Source organism: Ranitomeya imitator, chromosome 3, assembly GCF_032444005.1.
Source record: "Ranitomeya imitator isolate aRanImi1 chromosome 3, aRanImi1.pri, whole genome shotgun sequence".
NCBI lineage: Eukaryota > Metazoa > Chordata > Amphibia > Anura > Dendrobatidae > Ranitomeya > Ranitomeya imitator.
The window spans coordinates 215,395,545-215,421,683 of NC_091284.1; the positions used below are offsets into that span (position 1 = coordinate 215,395,545).

General features: G+C 41.6%; 1 protein-coding gene across 1 annotated transcript in view; it reads left to right on the forward strand.

Moving 5' to 3' along the window:
• The first annotated feature begins 420 nt into the window (after window positions 1-420).
• LOC138672002 (bile acid receptor-like) overlaps window positions 421-26,139 on the forward strand; it is a 201,299-nt gene continuing 175,580 nt past the window's right edge. The window contains exon 1 of the mRNA XM_069760089.1: window positions 421-555. The gene's annotated coding sequence lies outside the window, so the exon portion shown is untranslated. The remainder of the gene's footprint in view (window positions 556-26,139) is intronic.

The following is a 26,139-nucleotide window of genomic DNA, read 5'->3' on the forward strand; positions in this document are numbered from 1 at the left end:
TCTACAGTATATATAAATATATATATATATATGCAAGCAAACACCCAAAAAGTGATTTTTTTTTTGCTTAAGGCAGCTTATACTTGTAGATCTGTATGAAGTGGTTGCATACTTTTACCTATACAGTTGACTAGACCCAAAGCCATTACCTTTAACCATTATCCCTCCATAATATATTCATTCCTTTAGCATGTGGGTTGACGTTTTGCAATAATTGGGTAAAAGAGCATAACTATTTCTTCATTCTTAGCAAAGGGACTATGGGAATGTGTGACGCTTGCGTCCCTGTAGCTTCTGTCCCCAACCATCCACTTATTATTTGATTTATGTCTGTTTCGCTGCCCTTGCAGTGACCCTGAGGGAGGGCTGTGTGGGAAGTTGGTGTGTGAGATTATAGAGAGGGCTGATGAAGCTGTGGGCTCTGCCGAGGTCTGGAGCCTGAGTATATGCACAGAGACTGATAAATAGCCACCAGAAAGACATCAGGCTTAATTAGACTTCCAAACGTGCAGTGGTGCCTACATCTGGAGATACCAGGGCTCATCCAAGCTGTATGTGAGTACAGTGCTCGCTCTACCAATTACAACTTACATAAAATATATCTAAGTTTACTTGGTTACTCTTTTCATTTTAAACTAAAAACTTTTAAAAACTTTTTATTTATGTTTGAGATTTAGTTTTTACAAAAATTTAATTTCAGTTACAATTTATTTTTATTTATGTACTTTATTTCCTCTTACGCAATTAATATGCAATTTGCCTACATAAACTAGTTTTACAATATATAAAGTAATTCATACATTACTTTACGTAATAGTAGGACTTAATTTACTGCACTTTGCACTACAGTATTAAATGTAAGTAAATGCATATATATATATATATATATATATATATATATATATATATATATATATATATATATATATATATATATACACCCACAGTGGCCAATCAGCAAAAATCTACATTGGGCTTCTAAATAAGTCGAGTTCAGACTTATAAGTACTGGAGTATACTGTAGCATACATCACTTTTGAAATCCATTGCAAAAAAAATTATAGACATTTGTTGCATATTTTCTCTTACTGGATTCTGTTGTTTGTAATGGAGTGGTCAACAGCGCTGATATGTCCCTTACAATTGTATGTAGTAAATGTGCAAACTTCTGTTTTCTACATTGGATTCCTATGGCAATGTATGGCTTCCGTTCGAGGCACCTACTTAAGAGTACACATACTAGTATATAAATTAAAAGGATACCTGAACAAAACCTTATAATTGAATATTATAGTATATAAGACATTTTGTATTTATGGTTCAATTATTTTATATAATTGGTGTCTTGTGTGCCCTGAAATTTGCTAACGTCATTGTAGGCCTGTAAAGCCTTATTCTTAGAGATCCTAAATATTGTTCCATGATGTAACGCATATAAATTTACTTCGTAAATTCATCTTGTTTATATTTAAAATCTTAAGTTTCTTGAAATATATTTTTCTGCCACTTTTTCCATCACTAAATATATGAGTTAAATTGAAATGACTTGGTTTCCACATTTGGCATTTGATGCAGGTAAATGCTGAATATAGGAGTGGATGTACATAGTACAGTATAAATCCTGGGTTTGGCATCAAAAACTGTGTGAATCTACCATTAGGTTTGATTTGTGAACCATTATTAGTACTCAATGTTCTATATGTTTGGAATGCCAAGGAAATGGAATAAAGTATTCATTAATAGGAGGATTAGTGTGATGGCGTATTTACTGTCAAGGAACTTAACAAATAGTGAGAACATTCAGTTGCTTAAACTTAGGCATGACGTTATCCTATACAAAGAATTTATTGCTCCCGAAAAGGAACTGTTTAAAGTGAAATATATAGATTTTTTTCAAAGCCCTTACATACTGCACAACTGCTGCTGGAATGCATTTAATGTCATATAGTAAGGCATAGAGACTTGACATCTGGGCCAGGATCTTGCATGTAGAATACATAGTCATTCTGCTTGATGCCCAGTTTTGATTGTGGTTTTTATATTTTTGTTGTGCGTTAAAAAGTATTTTTAGGTTATTATAGATGGTTGAGGAAAGTAAATTATCTGCTTTCAGTTTTTTTGTTTGTTTTTTTAATTTATTTTATCCACTCCCCCTCCCAAAACCAAAACTGGTGAACCTATATTTTCAGTCGTGTTTGACCCTTGGAAACGCTGAAAGTCAATTGTAGAAGCACTTCCCTGTTTTCCATGGCTTCTTTCAAATCTAAACAACACAAAAATAATTTGGTTGAACTTTACACAGAAATATTAATTTTTCAGAGTATAGTGTAAAAGGTGAAAATTTAAAATCAAAGGTACTTTCAATTTTTTATTTCAACAATTAATTGAATTGAAGAACAAATACTTTAGTTCACAAATTATTTGGTTAACTTAACTACTCAGCAAACTTGGCCATCAAATATTCATATCCTATACCAGGTTGGTTTATGAGAATATGAAATAGCTTAAGCTAAGGCTATGTTCACACGTTACATTCTTGCTGTGTTTTTTGGCTGCTTTTTTTATGCAAACCTTAAGCATTTTACAGTACCAGCAAAAGCTATGAGATTTAAGAAATCTCATGCACACACATTGTTTTTTTCCTGACTGATTTGGAAAACTGCTGCGTTTTTCCGCATTTTTTCACCCATAGAAAACAATGGGTAAGTGCAAAAAAAGCAGGAATAAAAAAAGCAGGTTTCAGGTTTTGCTGCGTTTTTGGTGCCAAAAGTTGCATTATGATTTATTGGGGGGGCAATAAACTTTATCAGCATGCACAACAAAAATGCAGCAAAAAAGCAGCAAAACCTGCTTTTTGTAATCAGCTTCTTTACTGCCAAGAGAGCGGGTTTTGCCTGCAGGAAAAAATGCAACGTGTGAACATAGCCTAACACTTATTTTTATTTATTATTTATTTTTATACACAAAAATGGAGTAACATTTAGTAGATAAATACATATTTTGAGTGTAATTATTAGTTGAGATCCATCAGAAACAGGAATTATGATAGAAAAAAAAATGATACAAGTAATATTAATTTATAATATGACACTCATCCATTGAACGCCATAGTATGAAGATTTTAAAGGAAACTGTGAGGATGCCAGTATCCAGATTATCACCAACCACACTTTCATATATGTCAGAATATATAACTTGTCCTAAAAGTTATTGTTTGGAATAGGTTTTAGGTTGCGGGCATATGTGCGGCACCACATAAGTCTAAGGGTGAACACTTCCATACATAGGATTTGTACAGAATCTGACGTAAAAAAAAACTCTATGAAATCGAAAGCATGTTGAGTACAATAAAGTTGTCATGTACCTCATAGAAACAGAACGCAAAATACCGTCATGTAGGACTTAGGCTTGATGCTTAGGAAAAATGTAATACAAGTTTGAGATCCAACATGGTTAAGCTAGAAACATAATGGAGGAGTCTTGTGGTGAGAAGATGATATATACACGCAAGCTATTAAAGGCTGGAGAGATATAGTGGCTTGAAAAAAAGATCTACGTATAGTTCAGTCTTCTTAACTTACCGGCCAAAGATGCAGTTTTGAAAGGTAAAGAACATTTTTACAGTTAAGAAATTTCATCCTGGCCTGCTCTTTTGGCAGCAAGATAGATCTCAGGATCACATGTATATTTTCAAAGAAGACTTCAAAGCTTTTCATCCTCTCAGCTACTACAAGATCGAAAGGAAGCATGTTCTATAACTTTACCGCCCAAACAAGAAAGTAACTCTTTCAAAAGATACCTGTATCTGTAACGAGTGACCTCGTCTGGTCTGTGGAGGCCACAAATAAAAGGAATTTATCCAAAAGTGATATTTTGAAATATATGCTGTAGTGCACAATTAGAAAAGGTTTGTGCCAGAAAAGAATGGATTGAGTCATACCATATTCACAGAAATGTGCATGGATATGTTAGAATTTTAAGCAAGTGCTATTTATTTAGGAGTACACTCACCGAAAACCATTTAATGAGGTATATAACTATTTCTTCACAGATGGTGTCAGAGTAAAATACACAAAGTCAAAAGTTTATGAAGATACAACATTATAGGGTCCCATGCATCAAGGAATTTTAGGATATTTTCTGGCATAAAACCCTTGATATGTCGCAAAATTTTTGCACAATTCAATTTAGCAACTTTTCCTTGTCTTACACCAGTCCTGGACAAAGTTGTCAGTGGCTGAGTGGGACAGGGCATGGCAAGACCCTATCCAGCAAACTTATTCAAAATGTATGCCACTTTACTGGCGTAAATTACATCAGAAATGCACTCCAGTTCTTGACTTGTATGGCAGTTTTAAGATGCACCTAATTCATTAAGAGGCATGCGGTCTAACTCTGATTTTTTTTCAAAAGAATATCCAGCATGCTCTAAAACAATGAATAATAAGTCATATAGGGTCAACTTCCAAGCCTACTCTAGACCCCTGATGGTCTCCATACATACTATTTCAGCTAATCTGGCATGTGACCATTGTGGCCAATCACTAGATGCAGTTGCGACCAACACATCTCCCAAATTTTTGGGCTGAAAGTGCCCCTCTCGGCTTATACTCGAGTCACGGTGGGCGGCAGGGTCGGCGGATGAGGGGGAGAGGGTGCTGAGGCATACTCACCTAGTCCCGGCGCTCCTAGTCCCGGCCGCAGCTCTTCCCCTGTTCAACGGTCACGGGGGACCGCTCATTAGAGAAATGAATATGGACTCCACTCCCATAGGGGTGGAGCCACATATTCATTCCTCTGAGCGGTGCCAGTGACCGCTGACAGGAAGAGCTGCGGCACCCGAAGACAGTGTGACAGGCAGGGGCAGCGTCAGGAGCGCCGGGACTAGGTGAGTATTTTATATTCACCTGTCCGCGTTCCACCCACCGGGCACCGCTCTGTCTTCGCGTCCTCTTGCACTGACTGTTCAGGTCAGAGGGCGCGATGACGCATATAGTGTGCGCGCCGCCCTCTGCCTGATCAGTCAGTGCGGAGAGACGCCGGGAGCTGCAAGCAAGAGAGGTGAGTATGGCTTTTTTTTTTATTATTGCAGCAGCAGCAATGGCACAGCTTTCTATGGAGCATCTATGGGGCAAAAATGAACGGTGCAGAGCACTATATGGCACAGCTATGGGGAAAAAATGAACGGTGCAGAGCACTATATGGCACAACTATGGAGCAAGAATGAACGGTGCAGAGCACTATATGGCACAGCTATGGGGCAATAATGAACTTTGCAGAGCACTATATGGCACAGCTATGGGGCAATAATGAACAGTGCAGAGCACTATATGGCACAGATATGGGGCAATAATGAACGGTGCAGAGCATTGTATATGGAGCACAGGTTTATATGGAGCATCTATGGGGCAATAATGAACGGTGCAGAGCACTATATGGCACAGCTATGAGGCAATAATGAACGGTGCAGAGCACTATATGGCACACCTTTCTATGGTACATCTATGGGGCAATAATGAACGGTGCATAGCACTATATGGCACAGCTATGGGGCAATAATGAACTGTGCAGAGCACTATATGTCACAGCTATGGGGCAATAATGAACGGTGCAGAGCACTATATGGCACAGCTATGGGGCAATAATGAACTGTGCAGAGCACTATATGTCACAGCTATGGGGCAATAATGAATGGTGCAGAGCACTATATGGCACAGCTATGGGGCAATAATGAACTGTGCAGAGCACTATATGTCACAGCTATGGGGCAATAATGAACGGTGCAGAGCACTATATGGCACACCTTTCTATGGTACATCTATGGGGCAATAATGAACGGTGCAGAGCACTATATGGCACAGCTATGGGGCCATAATGAACGGTATGGAGCATCTATTTTTATTTTTGAAATTCACCGGTAGCTGCTGCATTTCCCACCCTAGGCTTATACTCGAGTCAATAAGTTTTCCCAGTTTTTTTGTGGCAAAATTAGGGGGGTCGGCTTATACTCGGGTCGGCTTATACTCGAGTATATACGGTATATAAAATTATAAAAATAAATTTTGCTTATGGGTGGAAAGTCACTTTAAAGTTTTAAATAATTTCTTAATTGCTTTGTCCACAATCCCCTGATCAACTACCCATTTTACTCAATGTTTTTTTTCCAGGCCTTTAAATAGAGTATATGATTTTTGGCATTTTTTGTGCAAAATAAAGCAATGGCTCTGCCTCTGTGTCAGTCAGCACATTCCAACAATCCCCTCTGCACTTTGTAATCTTAAAGTATTAACACACTCTAAATGTAATCTTTATTTTGTTGAGATGTTTCGGATTACTTACACCAATACCTCCTCACTGAAGCCATGATTGATTAGAGCCATATAATCACACATGCTGCACTGTAGTCCAGCCACTTGGTGGAATAATGTATTCTAGTGATCACTGTGGGTTCTGAAGGTGGTAGGTAGATGATAAATACCACTTATCCCAGGGACGGACACAGACAGAAGCTGGCTCCTGTTCAAAAACCATACATGGGACCTTTTCAGTCTAATAATAAGCACGCTTTTAGGTGCTTGCCTAACTGTTCAGCCCTGCGATGCAGCAGAAGTTGCATCAATGGTATGATTGACCTTGTCCTATCCCATGGATAGTTGATAAATGTCATTCATCAGAGAACCCATTTTATGGTTGTTAAAATTATTTTACTACTTGGGCCGTTACATTATATCACTGCATATAATAAATGACAATAGGCCTAAGTATCTACAAAGAGTTTAGTTTAGCGGATCCTTGTCAATTTCTGATATTGCTCTACTTCAGAATGTTTATTTCATTTACAACGCTATCATTCTTCGGATGAATTATTTGAATCTATTAAAATATTTTAATGTAGGATAAAAAAGTGAAATCTGATCCTAAATAGAAGAGTATCATAATTAAAGATTATTTATAACTTATTGGGAGCATGTTATTTTTTTTAAACTATTTTTCTATAGGTCTTTATTAGCAAATAAAACTTTGATCATCTAGGCATTTGGTATTTAAAAGGAAATTGTCAGCAGGATTTCACCTTCCCCCCAAACTATTCATATATGCATGTAGCTCATCAAAGACAAGTCAAGCAATACCTTTACCTGGCCAGTTGATTACTCTAGTACTGAGTAAACATCCGAATTGACATGCAAATGAACTGTAGATCTGAAGCCTCTGCCACTCCAGCTCTATTCTCCACTGCCTCCTCTTGATTAACTGATGGCTCCTGTGCCTGAAGTCACCCAGCATAGAGGCTGTGAGTCAAGCAGGAGGAGGTGACACTGGGCAGGGAACAGAGCTGGAGTGACAGAAGATTTATTTATATATCAATTCAATAGCTGACTAATCATGTAAAGGTATTCCTGGATTTGTCTTTGAATGAAACACATATAAATAGTTTGGGGTATGAAATTCTGATGACAAATTCCTTTTAAAGTAGTACTTGCATACATTTTTTGTCCCTCAATACCTGTTTAAATGTTAGTGACAAATTTAGTTAATCTGTAACAGTTTCATTTCAACTCTTTTGATATTAGAAAGTTTAAAAAAAAAATTAGGTCAATTTCTTATTGTTAAAGAAGCATTCCTGCTATTTTTTTTATTAACCTGTGCGAATGTTATTGAAGTGTAGTGTTTTTTTATATAATCTACAATCGCCGTCTTCTCTGCTACTAGCACCGTTCTGCTCCTCCTCGGAGTCACCTGGTAGCAATTCAGACTCTGGATCACACTGAGCTCTGTGGGACCTGGACGTGGCTTTTACACTGTAAGCCAATAAAAAATTTTATTGCAGGCCAAGGAGAACTACGGTCTCGCTCCTGTAATAAATGCATTAATGCACTATATATATAGATAGATGGAATACTCCCATAGAATTAGAAACACTAAAAGGATAGGAGTACGTAGAGCACCACAAAATGACTAAAATGTAAGAAATTTTATTAAGTCAATAGAATCAGTAAAAGCCATACATATTGGCTAAAAGGAGGAAAATAAGTGAAGAGACACACTGGTACAGCAAAGGAGATAAGCAAAGAATCATAAATAACCAGGGGTGTAGTAAGACAAAAACTCATAATAAATCCATATAATCAGCAGGATCAATGGGTGGATCACCCACACCAGAAACATGTACCGTAATTGAATCAGTTAGTCCTGCTCACCCATAATCACTGGCACAGTCCCTGCGTCTCCTTGCTGGCCCCCTGATGCGCACTTCGTGTAGATGCTTTCTCAAATAATTTTTTATTAGCTAAAGCTGTATAAATGTTAGTTTAGAGTTGTGTAATTATATTAACACTTTACTACACTAACAGATGAACAGGTTTAGCTAATGAAAAAAACTAACAAGAGTGCGTCTTTAAGAATAGGAAATTGACCTAGTATTGAAAAACACTTTCTAGACATTGCAAATTTATTCTAGACAGTTATAATACACCACAAAATAATCATCATTTCTCATGCTGTAACATTAATTTGATGAATCAAGAGGTTGTCTGAGTTCTCACCACCTATAGTTGGCTTACATAGTGTCAGAAAATTGGGTTTCAAATTTTGGCACATTTTTTGGAGCACGGCGTTTGTATATTAAGCATCACCGCTTTCCCATAAAGCTGTGTCCTCTGTCTGAACTGATGTGCTGAAAGTGTACAAAATATGTTAATATATACTTACCTTGTAATGTCTTCCCAACCTGTTCCGTCTAGATGTGTCCTCCGGATCCCAGAATTACAAGCGGCAGAAGTTCACCGAGCGCCATATTGGGACACCCAAGTGATGGGTGTCTCAATATGGAAACTGTTGGTGGTACCAGCCTCTTGTACGGTACCACCAGCAGAACACCATCGCACCACACACACACACACTGTATATGCCGTATGCACCACACACACACAAACACACACTGTATATGCCGTACGCACCACACACACACACTGTATACTTCGTACACACCACACCACACACACACACACACTGTATACGCCGTACGTAGCCTCTTGCTCGGTAACAGCAGTGGAACACCATCGCGAATACACCGCCTCCGGGATCAGTCGGATGATTCACTGACCGCCTCCATCTTTGTACAGGAGGAGCACATGGGCAGTTATAATGTGACCTCCACTATCTGTCTGCACAAAAATGGCGCGGTCTGATCCACTGTGCCTGCGTGAATTCTATGCAGGCGCAGTGAATCATTTGTCTGATCCCAGCGGCAGATGTGCGATGTGTCTACAGGCAGAGGAAGCCGGTCACATTAAAGGAGTTTTCCCACGAACGAAAGTTCATTTTAAAAATTGTCTGAGTCTGACCGTGTACAGAACATATCACAGCTCCTGGGCAGGGGAGGAAGCAAAAGACAATACTGACATTACAGCAGAGGCTCACAGTGGATTCATTTTGTGAGGTAAAATATTTCACTGACTGTTTTTAAACAATATTTAACCTCACAAAATATATCCTCTGCGATCTCCTGCTGTAATGTCAGCATTGTCTTTTGCAAGGGACAAGGGAGATAGCACATGGGTTAGGGTACCGTCACACTGAAACGACGCTGCAGCAATACGACAACAATGTCGATCGCTGCAGCGTCGCTGTTTGGTCGCTGGAGAGCTGTCACACAGACAATATATGTTTTGAGGGGAATGTAGAAAGTAATCTTTGAAACATAACTTGTACTATTTAACAGATCATGGGATTCTATAAAATATACAAGATAACGCTTAATTTACTTTAAATGTGTCAGGATTCCACCACCACTCATGGTGTCCTATGGACGCTGTGAATGACAGCTCTGCCACCCTATGGGATCGAGGACTTGCTAAGCTATCAGGATTGTGAGTGACAGCTCTAGCACCCAATCTGAGGCTGATGTTTGAGTATTGTGATTGACAGCTCAGCCATCCTCTCTGGCTGGGTCTGTGCCATCTTCTCCAGGTGTCATCCATTCTGGGTGATTACGGGACTATTTAGCACTTTGGCAGTGGTCATGCCATTGCCAATTGCAGCTTTGCTGAAGTGATGTGTGTTTGCTCTGTGCTCTGAGTAGTATTCTGATCTCTGTTGGATTTATCCTTGATCATCCGTTTGACTTACACCTTTGTCTTGATCCACTACCTTCCTGTTACTCTGACCTTGAATTGTGATCTAACTGCACTTTTGTCATTTCCCTTTGTCTTTTACGAGCCCTCTTGGCACTGACCCCAGACTTTTTGACTATCCAGCCTTACAGGAAGTCTGTGAGTACTGACTGGCGTCACATTGACTAGTGACTAGCATCACAAAATGGTTTGTCTAAGAAAATCTAATTCAGTTGCAGCTAGGATTAATCTGTAAATACAACTTGCAGTAACCACCGATCGACCAAACCGCTGCATGACCAGCTCTATCCTCACCTACTGTATTCTCACCCATCCCTTGCAGATTGTGAGCCTTCGCGGGCAGGGTCCTCACTCCTCCTGTACCAGTTATGACTTGTATTGTTTAAGATTATTGTACTTGTTTTTACCCCTCCTCACATGTAAAGCGCCATGGAATAAATGGCGCCATAACAATAAATAATAATAATAATAATAATTATAATAAATAGAATTCCTAGTAGTAGGAGGCTGAGCCTTTAAAATGTTAGTTACTTGAAGACACTGATCTGAGTAAGGGCCTCATACTTGCTTTTATTTTTAAAGGGAACCTGTCACCCCCAAAATCGAAGGGGATCTAAGCCCAAAGACATCAGGGGCTTATCTACAGCATTTCATTATGCTGTAGATAAGCCCCCAATGTATCCTGAAAGATGAGCAAAAGAGGTTAGATTATACTCACCTAGGGGCGGTCCCACTGCGCTTCTGGTCCGATGGGCGTTGCGTTCCGGTCCAGGGCCTCCCATCTTCATAGGATGACGTCCTCTTCATGTCTTCACGCTGCAGCTCTGGCGCAGGTGTACTTTGTCTGCCGGGCCTCTCTGACCATTCCCGGTGCCTGCACACTGCAGTACTTTGCTCTGCCCTCAACAGGGCAGGCAAAATACGCCTGCGCCAGAGCTGCAGTGTGAAGATAAGAAGAGGATGTCATCGTAAGAAGATGGGAGGCCCGGACCGGACCGCGACGCCCATCGGACCAGAACCGCAGTGGGACCGCCCCTGGGTGAGTATAATCTAACCTCTTTTTCTTATCTTTTAGGATACATCGGGGGCTTATCTACAGCATTACAGAATGCTGTAGATAAGCCCCTGATGCTGGTGGGCTTAGCTCAACTTCGATTTTGGAGGTGACAGGTTCCCTTTAATATGTACAGCTATAATCCACATTCTTCAACTCTCATTGCAATTAAAGTTTATTACCAAAATTTTACTGAGTATTGTATACTCAGGATTATTCCACTCCTTCATGACAAACATCTTTGGCACTTAGTAGAGTAGCTTTGGTTGCAAACATGATACATAGCCAGACACACGCTTCTAGCAACGTTTCTGAGGTATCTAATTGTAAATGACCTCTAGTTCACTAATATTTTATAATATTTTAATATATATATAATATTTTGGGTTTTTTTTGTGCTGTAACCATTCTTACACATATCACACCAAAACTTTCTATAGGTTTAAAGCAGGTAACCAAAAAGGGTAATATAAGTAATGAACCCAATAAAATGGGGGCAAATAAATGTATATGAATTGAATAGCTAAAGTTTGATAATTACTGATGTAAGTGGGAAGAAAAAATCCTATATCCCAGTTTATGATGATCGAATGTATATGAATCCAACTATGGATCATTATTACCATCTACTTTTTCTGATATTTGTTGTTCAATCTGACCTTTCCCTCCCACTATATATTTATTTGTATAAATGTACATTATAAATTCAATTCTTATACATTTGTTTGCCCATATTTTTCTCTTTTTTTCCTTCATTGGGTACATTACTTATATTACTATTACTGTCCCAATTGGAACATTCTTCTTGGCTTTATATATTGTGAGCTCAGAGGATTTATTTAATTTTGGAGACTCTATATAGGTTGGTAACTTTAACACCCTCTCTGGAATCTTCCAGGAGTTCTTCTGAAACTAAAGGTACCTTCACACTAAACAACTTCACAACGATATCGCTAGCGATCCGTGACGTTGCAGCGTCCTGGCTAGCGATATCGTTGTGTTTGACACGCAGCAGCGATCAGGATCCTGCTGTGATGTCGTTGGTCGCTGCAGAAAGTCCAGCACTTTATTTAGTCGCTGGACTTCCTGCAGACATCGCTGAATCGGCGTGTGTGACGCCGATTCAGCGATGTCTTCACTGGTAACCAGGGTAAACATCGGGTTACTAAGCGCAGGGCCGCGCTTAGTAACCCAATGTTTACCCTGGTTACCATCGTAAAAGTAAAAAAAACAAACACTACATACTTACCTTCCGCTGTCTGTCCCCCGGCGCTGTGCTTTCCTCTGCACTGGCTGTGAGCGTCGGCCAGCCGGAAAGCAGAGCGGTGACATCACCGCCGTGCTTTCCGGCCGCTGTGCTCACAGTCCATGCAGAGGAAAGCACAGCGCCGGGGACAGACAGCTGAAGGTAAGTATGTAGTGTTTGTTTTTTTTACTTTTACGATGGTAACCAGGGTAAACATCGGGTTACTAAGCGCGGCCCTGCGCTTAGTAACCCGATGTTTACCCTGGTTACCGGCATCGTTGGTCGCTGGAGAGCTGTCTGTGTGACAGCTCTCCAGCGACCAAACAGCGACGCTGCAGCGATCGACATCGTTGTCGGTATCGCTGGAGTGTCGCTTAGTGTGAAGGTACCTTAAGCCTTGATGGCCTTGAGGTAGGATTAGGATCAGATTATTCTGCTGTTAGAACATCCAATAACACCCAAGCTTCAGCTTCATCAGAGAAGTCATGATGTTTTCGTCTAGAATTTCCTGACGTTTGACTAAATCCATCTTGGCCTCCACATACTGCAGGTTTGCAGTGACAGAGATTGCAAAGCAGCCCTAAAGCACCAACAAGCCACCGCTATGCCTCTGTTTAAGCAGGGTGTTCTTATGAGCTTCATTCTTCCTCCTCCAGACATATTGGTGATCTATAGCTTCAGAGATGAAGATAGACATAAGTCCATCGAGTTCAAGCTATACCCTAACACGTATTTGTCCATAAAGTTACAGTTTGGTTTCATCACCCCATAGGACAGAATACCAGTTCTTCTGTGGATTATTTATATATTTTAAGCACATTGGAGCCAACATTTCTTGTGCTTTTGGGTCACAATTTGGGCATGGAGACCTTTGGCGTTTAGTAAGTGCCTTACTGTGCAAACTGAAACCTCAATGTTTGCCTTCACCAAATCTTGCTGCAGGTTTTTGAAGTCGTTTTTTTACTACGTGCCTCTTAAGGAATCTGGTGGCATCTGGTGATAACTTCCTCTTTTTACCACGTCCAGGTGTTCCTTTCAATTTTAACTTGTAACCTATGCTTCCAACTGTATCTCTAAGAACATTCAATACTATTTTTTTTACAATTTTCTTTGTTTATTCAAGGCAATAATTTATTCTTTGAACTTTTTGGACCTCTCTCTTGACAACCCAAGAATAGTACAAACTATTACCCATGAGAAATTGACTAGGATTCTTCAGTAACGCTGTCAGTCGCCGGTGTCTGGCTAAGCTATACGTTTGCAGCAGGTCATAGTCACCAAAATGACCTCTCCTAAATTCTAAGGCTGTTTGCCATCAAGGGATTAAATATCTATGACACTGCAGTAGTCATTATTTTTTGTTGCATTTGGTGAAACCCTTTGTTGTTTTAGATGTGTGGAGATATTTAAATTGTTTTTTTTCACTACTTTATTTAAACTGCAAAAGGTTTGTAAATGTTACTAATTTGCAATGGGGGATGAATAATTTGAATTGCAAATGTAATTATAATGTCGCCTCTCTTCTATCATCAATAGAGAGTTGATCTAAACATAGCTGTATAAGAAATTGGGACCATTAATATTAACTGGAGTTCATGAATCCAAATTTCAGTTGCCTTAGTGAGCCTTTAAAGTGATCTGAAAATGAAGGTACAAAAACATTGATTCAGTACTGATTCAAGTTGTGCCGGCTGCAGATTTCTAGACAGCTAGGTACTTGGGAATTCTGCTATGCAGGGATAGAGCAGAGAGGATCCACCACTGAATCAGAATTGCATGCCAATCATTCTAAATATCATTGGGCGTCCACTGGTCAGACTCCTAATGATATGTCATTGCTTTATGGGATATAAATATTCCTTTAAGTCCCCCTACATTGTAGGAGGAAAAACAATGCAACTGCCTCATGCAAATTTTCAGTTCAAAGCAGAGGTTATTACATCTACAACTCCCCCTAAGAGGGCATTCAGATGCCCATACAAATCGGTCCAAGGTCGGACCGCAATGTACGGACTGGCCACTGATCCCCCGACCCGAGTGTAATAACTTAATAGCAACATATGAAGCTATCGCACTCGGGTCTAGAGCAACCATTCTGTTCATTGCAGTCTAATTACGGACTGATTTGTATGGAGGTCTAAATGCACCCTAACCCTATATTATAAGAAAGCCTTATTATGGTTTCGAAGTTACAAGAACTTATTCCTCAGGAAAAATGTGGTCCTCCTTTTTCCTGAGGAAGAAGTTCTTGTAACTTCGAAACGTGTAGAATAAAGCCATAATTTATTATTTCCCCCTTTCCAATGTTTGGCGTAATAGTACGCCCACGTTGGAATCCTTCCCTTTGATGTGAGCACCGGCACTGAGCCCACATCTTTATTGGCACATGTCAGCTGGTTTGAACAGCTGACATATGCCTCTAAAAGCCACGGGTGGAAATGCGATCCATCAGCAGCTGTTAACGTATTAAATGCTGCTGTCAATCTTTGGCAGCATCATTTAACTCATGCTTATTGGAAGCGCGCCAGAAATCTCACCCATCGGTGACCGCGTCACGTGATCGCGGGTCACCGATGGGTTGGCATGACAACCAGAGGTCTCCGGCAGACCTCTATGGTTATCATAGCCTGATTGCTATGAGCACCGCCCGGTGCGATCTGATCATCGCCTGTATGTAGCAGAGCCGTTCGGACAACTGCAGCTTCTAGTCTTCCATTCAAATCACCCCCTTTCGCTCCATTCAAAATAAAACAATAAAAAAAATCAAATATACACATATTTGGTATTATATGTTCACAGTCGTACTCATGGACGACCTGGCGCTGCCGGCCCCACTACCGCAATCAGACTTCCCTTTTCATTCGGGTACCTGTCATTTGTGCATGCACCGATATCCCCAAGGACAAAGATAGTCCATAGATTTACACATATGGGTGGTGGCCTTTGAGCACTTCCGGTCTCCATACATTTCGTGCAGAGACTCAGGCGCCTGCGTTATGCACTTACGTACATAGTGGTTGTTCGTACGCCACTAAACACAGGAAGTCCTTACGCAGTTCTTCCGATCTCCGTACACTTTGTATGGAGATTCGGGCACCTGTGCAGTATATACACACAGATAGAGGAAGTCCGTACACCACCCTCCACAGGATATCCCTGCATGTAGCTTCCGGTCTCCGTACATTGTGTGAGGTAGAATCGGGCGCATGCGTGATATTGGTCGATCTTATTTTCCCCCAGCTGTTTGGCGGTATCTTGTTAATGTTGCCCAATGAACGGCGCACTATACGGTATATATACCGGTTAGCCCCCTGCCCTGACACGCCTCCAGAAGAAGCGAACGCGAAACGCGCGTCGGGGCAGAGGGACGCCGGGGCATTCACCCAGCACACACTACAAGGTAATTAGTCCATACCATCCTCTACATATATGTTATTTAGATCTGAGCCACTATTGTTGGGAGCATAAATACTAATCGGCTATTCCCGCTAGGGTGATTCACTTATCCCATTAAGCATTATTGTATTGCTTTCTATAGCTCTTAACAATGGGGAATTTTATATTGGCCTAGGCTGGTTTTGTAGATGGTTATCATTATTGTATGTGTCAGTGCATATTTGGGTTTTGAATTTGCCTATGGCAGTTTAGTCCCTCTTTTTGTGGATTTTGCACCTTTCTTGGCTTGTAGTGTAATGTATTTTTACATGTTTTATATTTGACCTTAATAAAATTGTTATATTTTTATCTAGTACCATAGTGTGGATCATTTCACTCTTCTGGTCACACTGTCTGTGAGGGACATATTTGGTATTGCCACATTCAAAATTGCCCAATCTCTCAATATAAAAAAAGAATTAACCCAATCACTAAACAGCATAACAAGAAAAAAAATCAAAACATCAGAATTACTTTTTTTGGTCGCCGCCACATTGCAAAGAAATGCAATAACGGGCAATCAAAAGATTGTATCTACACCAAATTTGCATAAATAAAAAAGTCAGCTCATCGTTCAAAAAATAAGCCCTCACTCAACCCTAGATCACGAAAAATGGAGACACTACAGGTCTTCGAATATGGCGCCTTTTGTTTTTTTACCAAGATTCGGAATTTTTTTTCACCACTTAAATAAAAAAGAACTTAGACATGTTTGGTGTCTATGAATTTGTAATGACCTGGGGAATCATAATGGCCGGTCAGTTTTAGCATTTCATGAACATAGTAAAAAAAAACTGTGGAATTTAACTTTTTTGCAATTTCCTTACACTTGAAATTTTTTTCCCCTTTTTCCACTACACAATATGTTAAAACTAATGGTGTTGTTCAAAAGTACAACTTGTCCCACAAAGAAACAAGCCCTCACATGGTCATTTTGGCTGAAAAAAAAAATGTTATGGCTCTGGGAAGAAGGGGAAAACGCAAAAATAAAAAATGAAGGGGTTAAACCACATATGGACCGATGTCTTCCCAATCATTCAGCAACGCAGAGCATTTCCACTAAACATTTCTTCCGCTATGATATACCGTATTTTGTGGATTATAAGATGCACCGGATTATAATACGCACCCCAAATTTTGAGGAGAAAAATAGGAAAAAAACCTTTTTTCTATAAAATGGTGAAGGTTCTTAGAGTTCTTGTGTCTTATTGCTTACCTGGGGTGGTGGCTGAGGTGAAGCGGGGTCCCAGGGTCGCCGCTGGAGGAGGCAAGAGTGGAGCATTGCTGCAGGCCGCAGGCTGGGATGAGGGGCTGCAGGTGTCCGATGCTGCAGGGGCTGTGGGCTTTCACAAGATGTTGGGAGAGCCCCCCGCAGTCTCATGGTTTCCTATGCAGTGGACAGGTTTCCAGGAAAATGGCTGCCAGCCAGGGGCAGCACATGCGCAGATGGAGATCTCAGCACCAAGATCGTGGGAGATGAGATCTCCATCTGCGCATGTGCCGCCCCCGGCCGGCACTTTCCCGGAGTCCAGTCCACCGCATACGAAACCATGTGACTGGGATGAGGGGCTGCAGGTGTCCGATGCTGCAGGGGCTCTGGGCTTTCACAAGATGTCGGCAGAGCCCCTGCAGCACCAGACACCCACAGTGGTTAGCCACACCGCATGGCCAAACACCCCCTCATCCCAGCCTGCGGCCGGTAAGGTATATCCGCATTATAAGACACACTCCCATTTTCCCCCAAAGTTTTGGGGAAAAAAAAGTGCATCTTATAATTTGAAAAATACAGTATATGTCCTAGTAGAGAATGTACATATATCATGTTATAATGAAAACCTTTTTTGGTCTTGCATAGAAAGGAAATGACAAGGAAATGAGAAAGCAAAAAAAATTGTAAATTCTAGCCACTTCTTGACCACTGCCATAGGCTTTCACTAAGCCACGTACTTGACTGTGCGCTAAACAGTTGTCTCCTACTTTGTCTATTAATGTTCATATTTATTGAACATATTTATCTCTTATCAAATACACGCACATGAAAAAAAATAAAAAATAAACACAGGGAAGGCATATAGATATATAATGGACAGAAATAGATCATGAAACGATGGATGATTTCTCCTTTTGTAAAAAATTCCATTTACTCGTCTCCAAAAAATGTAGACTTTGGACTTAACTTGCCGAACTGATCCGCGAGATAACGGTGATGTGATTCACTAACTAGCTTATGTTCCAAACCAATATTTGCTGTTAAAGATAACAGGATGCCAAAAAATCCATCACTTTCCCTTGCTACCTCCTATACTCCCACACTTTGCTTTGCAGGAATTGTAAATATGAAACAGTACAAAGTTCCTTGTAAATTGTAGTGTCCGGCTTAGATGCTAATTTTACTACTGTAGATTTATAGTAGTTTCCTAGTATGTCAGAAAAAAAACCTGTTTTCCACTGTTTGGCAACGGATAGCTTGTAAATAATTTGGCATATTTATAAATTTATGTGCAGGTGGATTTCCTAATTAAAATACAAAAAAAAAAATCTACAAAAAACATAAATTCTACACCAGTGATATAATCACACAAGAGTATGTAAAACACTTATAATATAATCTTTATTTATATATTGGAAAAGTTTTGCATCTTATTAGTGATATATAGTTTCAAACTCTTCTTTTTCCTGATTTTGGGACATAATGCGAAAATAAAGGAAATATGTTATTTTTATGATCATAAAGGACTGCTAAAATACATTTTACATTTTGTTCTACTTTCAGTTGTAACTATTTTTAGATATCGGACACATGGGATTTTACTTAACGAGACAGATAGTAACATCAACTAGGATCGGCAGCAACTTTGTTTGCTATTTATTTTCCTGCTTTTTTTCTCTTTATACAGTATTTTTTTCATTTATTTTACATATTGTTTCTCCAAGACCTTTTGAGGTATTTAATCACTTAATTACTTTTTTTAATATGAGTTTTTTCCTGTTATAATAATCCAGGTTACAGGGCAAATTCAGCCTCGTGGCTGCATAGCAGAGCAGACTGGGTCAGGGCCTAACACCTCCTACTCTCTACTTAACAGATTAAAGATCATTTATTTAAAACACGAACGTGTAAACAGCCCCATAAACTTTAATGAGTACGTGTTACCATTACCATAAAAATGCTTCTGTGGAGGTATACAATTATTTTTGAAGGAATAATACAATTTTTGAAGCTTGATGCTACCACTAGAGGGAGCTTAGAGGTTTGCTGCATACTGGTTTGCTGGTTTATCATTGAGTTTACTTAAGTTTGCATCAGGGCAACTGTATGAAAATCCAATATGTAACATAAGGGCCTTTGTCTGCAAGTATAAAGAGACAATCACTCCCATTTTCTATCACTGTCATAAATGCATCAGTACTCCACAATCAGATTAGGTCTTTTTTTATCTTTAAAGTAGAATGAGCTGTGCCCTCTGAGCTCTAAAGGTACCGTCACACTCAGCGACGCTGCAGCGATATAGACAACGAGCCGACCTAAACTAGATCGCTGGAGCGTCGCTGTTTAGGTCGCTGTAGAGACGTCAAACACAGCAACTCTAGAACGATGCAGGAGCGATCCAGTGACGTAACAGCGACTCACTTCTCGTTCTCGCTGGTTGTTAGCTCCATGTCAAACAGCCGGAGTGTACCGATCCGACACACATCTAGGGGCCCTATGCTCGTTGCTGGCGTCGTTGCTTTTGATGTCAAACATGACGATACACGCCGACCTGGCGACGAAATAAAGTTCTGGCCTTCTAGCTCCGACCAGCGATGGCACAGCGGGATCCAGATCGCTGCTGCGTGTCAAACACAACGAGATCGCTATCCAGGATGCTGCAACGTCACGGATTGCTGTCGTTCTCTTTGCAAAGTTGCTGAGTGTGACCTTTATCCCTACACTGTACAAGAATAAAATGATGCTTTTTGTCCAGCTCCCATCTATAATACCAGCTGTGATTGTCCTCCTGATTGGCTGCACTAAGCCATGTGATGTAATAGCTGCAGTGCAATATGGGGAAGCCCATGTTTGGTTATGTCTGACATCATTTGCCCACTTTCTGACTTCAGTGTGTGAAATGGCACCATCCATTTTTTTTGTCATCCTTGATAATCAATTTGCAAACTGTTTGAATATGTGTGTGGACAAGCGAATTTGGGGAAATATGATTCAAAGTCAGTACTCCGTGTCTTGATTCTCTTATCTCTAGATATCACAATATAACTCATCTGGATTCCAGCTTTAAAAGACGACATATCGAGTCAAAAGTGGCTAGTTTTTACTCGTATTGTGTTCTTGCTACCTCGAGGACTATTCCTTTTTTTTAAAAAAATCCGTCATACAGTTCCAGAGCTATAAACCTTTTTATTTTGTAAGAATTTTTATGGTCTTTACTAAGAAAAAGTTGTTCCCCAGGTAATAATACAGAGCAGCTTACAGACACACTAAAAGAGAATCTAGCGAGCAACACCCCCATGATAAAGTCAATAAAAATTAGCAGTGAATTAAAAGGTTCATATCTCTGGATCATATGACAGATTTAAAAAAACAAACAAGCAACAAACTAATATCAGATGAGCAATGAGAAAAAAATAAAAGTGAAAACTGACCACTTTTGACCTTTTGACTCTTTAAGTAGTAAGATAATGAATTTATAGCAACCACTCTATCTTAAAGAGAAACTGTCAGCAGGTTTTTGCCACCTCATTTGAGAGCAGACTGATGCAGGCAAAGAGACACTGAATCCAATGGTGTATCACTTAGTATACTGCGTGACACAATCAGAGTTTTTAAATTCAGCAATGCAGCAAAATTGAGAAAGCTGCGCCACCCACACCACAGCTAACCCCACCCACACCAGGATGTCAGTATATATAGCTATAGATCAGTGGTGGCGAACCTTTTAGAGACCGAGTGTGGAACGCCTGCAAGGGCCGTGGGGTACCCGGTGTCGGGTCCAGTATTCACAGGAGGATGTCACGGTGGCGACGACCCGGTCCGTGGCCCTGGGCACCCATGTTAAAGGGAATGTCCTTAAAGGGGTTTTGAATAAAGTTCCTGTTCATGACGCCACCTGTGGTATTCAGTCAGTGGGGACCGACGCTGCTTAAAGGGGTCCTCTGGGGTGATGTTATGGCAGCTAGATGGTATAACTTCCCACAGGTGAATGAGTGGTGCAGTAAAGAACGGAGGACACAGGTGTGCAGTCTCTTTACCTGGTTTACTGAAGACTTCAGGCAGCCACAGTCCAGGGCACCAGATCACAGATACAGGCAGGGTCCGGCCGGCTTGGAAGCGAATTCAGAGTCCCCTTTACTAGGTGGAGTTAAAAGCCTTCCTCATAGCGCGGTGGTGTTGTAGTCCCTTACTGCCTATGGCTTCTGATAAGGTCCTCACAGTTCTTTCTGTCCTCCATAAAGATGGGACACAAACCAGTATGACAGGTGACTCGAGCCTTTTTACAGGGTCTCTATCACGACCCGGTTCTATCTGCCACTGTGCCTCCTGGGTATTAGGGCAGACAGGTGATGTGTAATCCAGCTGTTCTGCCGGTTTCTGCTGTAAGTCTTAGAGTCCCTCACAACCTCGGTTTTCCGGCTACCGGTAGTCTGTGCTTCACAGGGAGATAGCTCACTCGCAGCTGTCCTCCCCAAATGTCACTTTCCTGTGCTTCGCTCTCCTACACGCTCACTAAACATCTTTCTCCAGGAGCTGTAGCTACTCTGGCTACGGCCCCTTTCAGTCCTTCTGACACTCAATGTCTGACTACTCTCTTCCTTTCCCTCCGAACTAAAATATAGGGAAGTTCCCCTTAATCTGGGTTCAGAGCTCCCCCTTCTTGCCTGGAGCGTGAACATCTTCTGTACCTGATAAAAGAGATCCTTCATCGCTTCCAAGCGTGATATCACTCTCCCCATGAGGAAAGCAATGCCACAGTGAGAACCAGGACCCTGGGGCGTCACAAGTGCCCAAACTGCAATCTAAAAAAACCACTTTTTTATCGCAAAGTGCCAACATGACAATTTAACTGGAATATTGAGGCTTTAGATTAGAAAAATAATGCCTACATTAGCTCACTGTAGCGTCTATAGCAATGAGCTGGTAAGCGCTGCACTCCAAGCTTAAAATACTAGCCAGCGATTGCAGTGACCCCTTCACAGTGTGATTCTCCAAAGGTAATCCCCACACAGCTTTCCATACAGTATAATGTGCTCAAAATGTCCTCCATACAATACAATGGTTCCACATAGTCCTCCATACAGTGTAATGGGCCTCACATAGTGCTCCATAAAGTGTAATGGACCCTACATGGTCCTGCATAAAGTGTAATGCGCTCCACATAGTACTCTGTACAGTATAACAGGACCCTGCATTGCGTTCCATACAGTATTATGGCCCCACATAGTGCTTGATACTGTATTATGCCCCCACATGATGCTCCATTCTGTATAATGGCCCCACATAGCACTCCATACTGTATCATGGTCCCACATAACGCTTCAAACTGTATAATAGCCCTGCATAATGCTCCATAGTCTACAATGGCCTCACATAGTCCGCCTTACAGTACAATTGCCCCACACAGTGCTCCATACTATAAAATGGCCACACATAGTGCTCCATACTGTATGATGGCCCCACATGACGCTCCATACTATATACTACTCACCTCTGCCCCTTCCAACGCTGATCTGGATCTTCATATATCAGTCCTACCTGTGGGCATGCACGCTATCTCAACAATAGCGCCGCCATTCTCCTCAGCCTGCGCGCCATCCCTGTCTTCAGCCCGTGCCAGATCCCCATCCTCGGGATGTGCGCAGGCTGATGGAACGGCACATGGCCTGATGGGAGAGTTAGGAGCAGAAGAGAGTGGCCGCAGCACTAGTGATGATGGAGATTACGAACGGGCTGAGGAGAGTGGTGGCGGCGCTAGTTTTGCCATAGGTTCACCACCACTGCTATATGCAGTGAGCTGCTTATCACTGAAAAGGGTGAAGTTGGATTTGTAAGCACAAGGCCAGCTAGTCACAGAAATGTTAATCACAAGGCGGTAAAACAGCACAGCCGGACATGTAATACATCACTGAATTCAGTGTTTTAACCTCTACATTATGCTGTCATCAGTTTACATAACAAAAACCTACTGACAGATTCACTTTAATGACTCGGCTATTTAACATAGAAAAGGGTGAAAGTATTCATATGCCAGCTGTTTAGGTATGTTCACAGATGGAGGATTTGATGTGGAACATTTTCACTGTGACCCATGTTGTATCAGCAGTAGAGTTGGGTAGATCATTTGAAACTTGAAATTGCCACCTACTCCAAATTTTCCATGAAAAATGTGTTTACTTACAGTTTAATATTAAAAATCTACTAATTGTCCAGAAAAAGGTGGGGGAGAGAGAGAAAGAGGCGAGATAGATGTATTCATCACAGGAATAAGAATCGAAAAGACTCTTTATAAAGGAATCACCAGGTTTTTCCAACCCCATCTGAGACCAGCATAATGAAGGGGCAGAAACCCTGATTCCAGCGATGTATCACTTACTTTGTTGGTTTCAGCAGTTTTAATTAACAAAATCCCTTTTTTATCTGCTGCTGATCTAGCAATTCTTTGAATGCTGAATTCTGTATAATGCTGGGGCCACACTTGTGAGTTCAATGCGAGAAACTCGCGCGAATCTCGGATCAAGTCCCAGCACTGCCGCCGGCACTCGGGACCAGAGCGTTCGGCTGCATGTATTTCTATGCAGCTGAACGCTCTGGTCCTGAGTGCCAGCGACTGTGCCGGGTATAGATGTGAGAGACTCATGCAAGTTTCTCTCATTGAACTCGCAAGTGTGACCCCGGCCTAACTCCACCGACATCATTGATTGACAGCTTTCTGTGTATGGGCAGAAATGTCATGATCCCAATGGCAGGGGATCACAAAAGGACAAGCACAAAAAACAAAACAAGCTCTAGGGTGATGGAAACTGAGCTGACCGCGATCCTGAACCTAAACACACAACTAGCTGTAGCCGGGGAACGTGCCTACGATGATTCCTAGACGTCTCGCGCCAGCCGAAGGACTAACTTCCCCTGTTAGAAGAAACACAGACCTCTCTTGCCTCCAGAGAAACACCCCACAGAAATAGCAGCCCCCCACATGTAATGACGGTGAAATGAGAGGAAAGCACATACGTAGTTATGAAAACAGATTCAGCAAAATGAGGCCCGCTAAAGCTAGATAGCAGAGGATACAAAAGTGAACTGCGCGGTCAGCGAAAAACCCTACAAAAAACCATCCTGAAATTACTTGAACTCATGTGCCAACTCATGGAACATGAGGAGTAATTTCAGCCCACTAGAGCAACCAGCAAAAAGGAATCACATATCTGCAAGCTGGACTAAGACAAAAATTAAGCAAAACGTGGAACAGGAAAATCAAAAACTTAGCTTGTCCTGAAGATTACAGAAGCGGGAAGCAGAGGAAACAAGACACACTGATTACATTGATAGCCGGCGAGGAAATGACAAGAAAGCCAGGTTAAATAGGAAACTCCCATATCCTGATAGAACAGGTGGACACCAGAGACCGCAGAGAACACAAGTCACCCAGTACCATCTGTAACCACCAGAGGGAGCCCAAAAACAGAATCCACAACAGTACCCCCCCCCTCGAGGAGGGGTCACCGAACCCTCACGAGAACCACCAGGGCGACCAGGATGAGCCCTATGAAATGCACGGACCAAATCAGCAGCATGAACATCAGAGGCAACCACCCAAGAATTATCCTCCTGACCATAACCCTTCCACTTGACCAAATATTGGAGTTTCCGTCTGGAAACACGAGAATCCAAGATCTTCTCCACAACATACTCCAATTCTCCCTCCACCAGCACCGGAGCAGGAGGTTCAAGCGAAGGAACAATAGGAACCTCATACTTCCGCAACAACGACCGATGGAACACATTATGAATAGCAAACGATGCCGGGAGATCCAAACGAAACGACACAGGGTTAAGAATTTCCAAGATCCTATAGGGGCCGATGAACCGAGGCTTGAACTTAGGAGAAGAGACCTTCATAGGAACAAAACGAGAAGACAACCACACCAAGTCCCCAACACGAAGTCGAGGACCCACGCGGCGACGGCGATTAGCAAACTGCTGAGCCCTCTCCTGGGACAACTTCAAATTGTCCACCACATGACTCCAAATCTGATGCAACCTATCCACCACCATGTCCACTCCAGGACAATCAGAAGGCTCCACCTGACCAGAGGAAAAACGAGGATGAAACCCCGAATAACAAAAGAAAGGAGAAACCAAGGTAGCAGAACTAGCCCGATTATTAAGGGCAAATTCGGCAAGCGGCAAAAAGGTAACCCAGTCATCTTGATCAGCAGAAACAAAACACCTTAAATAAGTTTCCAAGGTCTGATTAGTTCGTTCCGTCTGGCCATTCGTCTGAGGATGGAATGCAGACGAAAAGGACAAATCAATGCCCATCTTAGCACAGAACGTCCGCCAAAATCTAGACACAAACTGGGATCCCCTGTCAGAAACGATGTTCTCCGGAATCCCATGCAAATGAACCAGGTTCTGAAAAAACAGAGGGACCAACTCAGAGGAGGAAGGTAACTTAGGCAAGGGTACCAGATGAACCATCTTAGAAAAGCGGTCACACACAACCCAGATGACGGACATTTTTTGAGAGACAGGGAGATCCGAAATAAAGTCCATGGAAATGTGCGTCCAAGGCCTCTTCGGGATAGGCAAAGGTGACAACAATCCACTGACCCGAGAACAGCAAGGCTTAGCCCGAGCGCAAACTTCACAAGACTGCACAAAAGAACGCACATCCCTCGACAAGGAAGGCCACCAAAAAGACCTGGCCACCAAGTCTCTAGTACCAAATATTCCAGGATGACCTGCCAACGCAGAAGAATGGACCTCGGAGATGACTCTACTGGTCCAATCCGGAACAAACAGTCTTTCAGGCGGACAACGATCAGGTTTATCCGCCTGAAACTCCTGTAAAGCACGTCGCAAGTCTGGGGAGACAGCCGACAAAATCACCCCATCCCTAAGGATACCAGTGGGCTCAGAATTTCCAGGGGAGTCAGGCACAAAACTCCTAGAAAGAGCATCCGCCTTCACATTCTTTGAACCTGGCAGGTATGAAACCACAAAATCGAAACGGGAGAAAAACAGTGACCAACGAGCCTGTCTAGGATTCAGACGCTTG